Raw genomic sequence first — 5875 nt, forward strand, 5'->3', positions numbered from 1 at the left:
CACACACACACACACACACACACACACACACACACACACACACATATATATATATATATATATATATAAATAAATACATTGAATATCAAAAATACAATATATTAATAAATTAATGAATCAATTACTGTGTGTGTATATATATAATTTATCCAATTAAATGAGTATCAATAAATACATCGATGAATATTTTATATATTTAAATAAACAATTTTTGCAAGTCAGTAATGTTTGTTGTTCTGTCTTTAACTTTTACAATAAGATCTTTGTAGTATTTCTTACGCACACACACACACACACACACTCAACATCAGTGTCTCGGCGAGTGTCTTGAGGAGGTCTAAATTGATCGGATCACATGTGTGCACATGTCGCACCGCTGGGACCGTCTCACTGCAGCAGAGCATCCTGGGATACTCAGAGGGAGGGGCTGCAGCGCTTCATGTGACCTTAACAACGGTAACTAATGGTTGCCTGGCAACCGCCTCCTCTGCTACTCTAGGTGAGATCGAGGACTTTAGGAAAAGATGCAGTAAAAAACAACACATCACACCCACAGAGACATGACACGAGTGCTTTTCTCAGATAAAGAGGTAAATGTCACAAAACCGGTCACAAACGCATGCAGTATTTCAAATTAGCTTTTATTTTTTATACTTTTTAAAAAATTTTCATGTTATTTTTAGTTAAAATTGTTAGTAATTTTGCTATGTGCTTTAGTCATATTTATTCATTTTAAATGTTATAAAATATTTCTATTTAGGTTTAATTTATTTTTATTTAAAGTTTAGTTCACTTTTAGTATTTATTTATTTCCAGTTAGTAATTTTTAGCGCTTTTAATCTGATATTTTCAGTTTTCATGCTAATTTCCATTTAATTTTTAATATTTTTTGCTACGTGTTAGTTTTTATTTAATATTTCTATTTAGGTTTAATTCATTTTTATTTCAGTTTAAGTATTTATTTCCAGTTAGTAATTGCATTGCTTTATATACTGCTATCATTTTTATTAATATTTTGAATAACCTTTTAATTTTATATTTTCATGTTAGTTTTAGTTTCATTTTGCTTTTGACATTTTATCTTTTTTTTTATTCTATTTAGAATTTATTTATTGATATCAGGCTTAGTTTTAGTCTTTATTTATTTATAGTTAGTAATTTTAGTGCTTTATATGCTATTATCATTTTTATTCATGTTTTAAATGAACATTAAATCCGAAAATATAAAGCTAATTTAATTTAATTTTAGTAATTTAAGTGCTTCTGTCATTTTGTTTCATTCATTCATTTGTTCATTTACAGTCTAAAAAAGGTCCTGTTAAATTTACATACAACAGTGACTGACTTTTAAGCATAAATTAATAAATTAATAATAAATTAATTAATTTTTCTATAAATCTGAGACTATATTACAGTAAATGTACATATAATGCATGCAGTGTTTATACTGAGCTGAAATACTGACTCTGAATACCTAATTAAAACAAATGAATCCAGCTCCCGGTTTGATTCAATTTGTGTGATTACAGGCAAATGCTCGGAGAAGGTAATAAAATCCCTTCTATTAATTAGAATAGACTAATGAGGACATCGCTGCGGTGAGATTTGATCTGACTCCACTGCTTAGTCTGCATATAACTATCATCTGATCTGTTTCTGTGCTCTTACTAGTCAAACTAGTCTAATTAATCACTCCAGCACATTATGGTAATTTTCTTTCTGCATAAAACACCCAGATGACCTACTGGGTTGTTGACGAATGGACATGTCTGTGAACTGTTTTCTTTATTTATTTAACACAACGATTTTAGGTTAAAATTTACATATGCATAAAGAAAAGTGTATTTTAAGTCCAATAACATTTTTTTCCCATTTGTTTTTGTTTTGTTTGTCCTCACTAGTTTATTTTAAATGGTCTTACACATATTTACATTTTGAGTTTTATTTATACAAATATTTTATTTGTAGTTTTTATTTACAAATATTTACATTTTTAGTTTTATTTATGCAAATATTTACATTGTTTTTATTTACACATTTACATTCTTGATTATTATTTACAAATGTTTACATTTTTGTTTTTATTTACAAATAGTTACGTTTTATTTACAAATAGTTACATTTTTTACTTATTTTCAAATATTCTTTTTTTTATTTATACAAAATATTTACATTGCTTTTTTATTTACAATTAGTTACATTTTTTGTTTTTATTTATACCAATATTTAGTTTTTTATTTACAAATATTTGCATTATTGTTTTTATTTACAAATATTTACATTTTTAGTTTTATGCATATATTTACATTTTGTTTACACATTTATATTCTTGATTATTATTATTAAATGTTTGCGTTTTTACATTTTTGTTTTTATTTACAAATAGTTAATTGTTTTACTTATTTTCAAATGTTTGCATTTTTTTAATACAAATTTTACCATTTTGTTTTCATTTACAAATGTACATTTTTATTTACATTTTTGTTTTTATTTATACCAGTATTTGCTTTTTGTTTTTATTTACAAATATTTACTTTCTTAATTACTTACAAATATGTGCATCTTGATTTTTATTTACGTAGTTACAGTTTTGTTTTTATTTACATTTGTTTTAATGTATACAAATTTACATTATTGATGTTCATTTACAAATCACTTTTTGTATTTTTATTTACAAATATTAACATTTTTATTTTTATTTACAAATATTTACATTCTTAATTATTTACAAATATGTGCATCTTGATTTTTTTATTTATTTATATTTTTTTATATACAAATTTTTATAGTTTCTTTTTTTAATTTTTGGTCTTGCATTGCGACAAATGCATTTCTAAAAATAAAAGTAATCCAAATTTCAACTCAAATTTACACAAAACTGCTTTTTACATAATAAATGTATAATAAAATATTTCTGAGATGGTGTAATTATGTGATAAAGAATATTAGCACTGTTTAAAGTGTTTATCGCTGCATACTGCGTACGGTTTGGCGTGCTATTATTAAAGCGCAGTATGCAGCACGCAGTGTGTACGCTAGTGTTCATCTGTATCTGTGATTGGCTGATGCTCACCGGTGCTGTCGTCATACACCACCGTCACCGTCCTCCTTACTTAGTTGTCATAAAATTATAATATATAATTACTGACTATTTATAGAATTAATACTAATAAATATCAGTAAAATATTTTATGTAAGATTTCTGTATTATATAATTATTGAATATTTATATAATTAAATGAATATTATTTTTGCAAACATTTATTATATAATGATTATAATACATAATTAGTGGCTATTTATACGATTAAATTTGTGTTAACAAATAAATTAATATTTTAATATTTGATATATTTAGAGCGAGCAGAAGTCCGGATACAGACTGACGTAATACGAGTCTCTGTTATCAGACACCTGGTGCTTCCAGCGCGTCTGGATGTGAGGCACGCCCAGAGCGTTCGAGATCGACTGCACCGCATTGGCTGAGGAGCTGTGGGAGGGGCCGAAGATCGCAGCCACGCCTAGCGAGAGCTGCTCACAGGCTGTGATTGGACGGCAAAACAACACGGGACCAATCAAACGCTGCTCGCCAGAAAATAGTTCAACATAAATAGTAATAATCAACATTCTTGATCCTTTACAAACATTTACATTATTGGTTTTTATTCACAAATATTTGCATTCTTGACATTTATTCACAAATATTTGCATTCTTGACATTTATTTACAAATTTTTTTTTTTTTTTTTACAAATGTACATATTTTGGTTATTTACAAATATTTACATATTTTGGTTTAGAAATATTTACATTCCTAGTTTTTATTTACAAATATTTTTGTTCTTGATTACTATTTACAAATATTTACAGTATAATTTTAGTTTTTATTTAAAATTATTTACATTTTTGGTTTTTATTTACAAACAGTTACATTTGTTTTAATTTAAAAATATTTACAGGTTTTTATTTAAACAATTTTTTTAATTCTTGATTTCTGTTTAAAACATTTGCATTCTTGACTTATTTACAAATATTTTCTTTTTATTTACAAATTTACGTATTTTGGCTATTTACAAATATTGACATTGTTTTTATTTTAAAATATTTTTATTTACAAATATTTACGTATTTTGGTTATTTAGAAATGTTTACATTCTTGGTTTTTATTTATAAATATTTCAATTTTCAGTTTTTAATTAAAAAAAAACCTTTTTGTTTTTTATTACGAATATATATTCTTGATTTGTTTACAAATATTTACATATTTGTTTTTATTTGCAAATATGTACATTCATGGTTTTTATTTACATTTTCGTTCCTTTAAATCTTGAGTCTGTTTCTCACACAAAGCAATCATACAGTTTGACGTACTTTTTTTGTACGTTTTGTAGCTCGACAGAATCATCATGTTGTGTTTGGCTTTGGATCAACATGACATAATTTATTCCAGCATACTGTCTGAATGATAACTTTAGGCACGTTTCTCCCTTCCTTTCATGTGATTTCTGCTAAAAACAGCTTTTCCACAGCAGTCGAGGTCACTAATGCACATACTGAAATCATGTGCGTCTGTTTTCTGTTTAAAAAGCATGTTCTCTGACAGCAGAAGCCCCTCGCATGCTATTTCTCCAAATTGAGCCCAATTTCTCTTTCCATTCCAGCGTAACCATCACGTCTGAAAGCAGCCTGAGAAAAAAGGGTAATTAAAATTACAAATGAGGCCGAAGCTGAAGCTTTGGGCTTGAAATGACAAAGCGCAGAAAAATAGGGCAGCGTGGGAAAGAAAAAAGAGGCGATTTTGAGGAAATTACAGGAACGTTTAAACGCAGTTGAGTTGAGAAGAAAACACTTGTGTGTTTGCAGTCTGTTCACTCACCTATATTTACATTCTTAGATTTTATTTACAAATATTTACTTTTTTTATTTACAATAAAACAAATTTCAATTCACAAATGTTTAAATTGTTGATTTGTATTTACAAATATTTACATTTTTGGTTGTTATTGATAAGTATTTACATTTTGGGTTTTATTTACAACTATTTACATTCTTCATTTGTATTTACAAATATTTACATTTATTATTATTTACAAATATTTGCGTTCTTCATTTATATTTTGAAATTTACATTAATATTTATTTGCAAATATTTACATTCTTCCTTTGTATTTACACATTTAAATGTTTTTTATTTAAAAATATTTACATTTATTATTATTTACAAATATTTGCATTCTTCATTTATATTTAGAAATATTTACATTCTTCGTTTGTATTTAGAAAGATTTATATTTTGTTTTATTTACAAATATTTACATTTTTGTTTTCATTCACAAATACTTACAGTCTTGATATTTATTCACAAATATTTAAATTTTGGGGTTTTATTTACAAATATTTGGGGTATAATTTATAAATATTTGCCGCCTTGGTTTGTGTTTACAAATATTTACATTCTTAAGTAGTGGTTACATGGAAAACATAAAACCATGAAGGTTTAAACGCGTTGGAGGTCAAACGCTGGTGTGTTTTTGCAGCTCTCTCACCTTTCCTGGAGGCCTCGAAGCTGTCAAACATGTTGATTCTCTGGATGTCGTAGGTGAGCGTGGTGTTGGGCAGAAGCGTTCTGTTCCTGTTGATGGTGTTTAGAGCGAATTTAAAGGCCAGCTCCTCTGGTCCGGATGGACCGCTCTCTATCGACTCAAAAATCCCACCTGCACACAGACAGACAGGATTCAATTTCATCTTCATGCTCACGCACACGCACTCGCACGATCACGATCACGCACACACACTCACACTCACACACTCTCTCACTCACACACACACACACACACACACACACACACACACTCTCACACACACACACGCACACA

General features: G+C 27.6%; 1 pseudogene; it reads right to left on the bottom strand.

Annotated features, from left to right (window-relative positions):
* The window catches only part of LOC107662241 (glutamate receptor ionotropic, kainate 2-like), a 54639-nt pseudogene that overhangs the window by 36715 nt on the left and 12049 nt on the right, over positions 1 to 5875 (bottom strand).

The sequence above is a fragment of the Sinocyclocheilus anshuiensis genome, unplaced genomic scaffold (assembly GCF_001515605.1).
Source record: "Sinocyclocheilus anshuiensis isolate Anshui unplaced genomic scaffold, SAMN03320099.WGS_v1.1 scaffold1543, whole genome shotgun sequence".
Lineage (NCBI taxonomy): Eukaryota > Metazoa > Chordata > Actinopteri > Cypriniformes > Cyprinidae > Sinocyclocheilus > Sinocyclocheilus anshuiensis.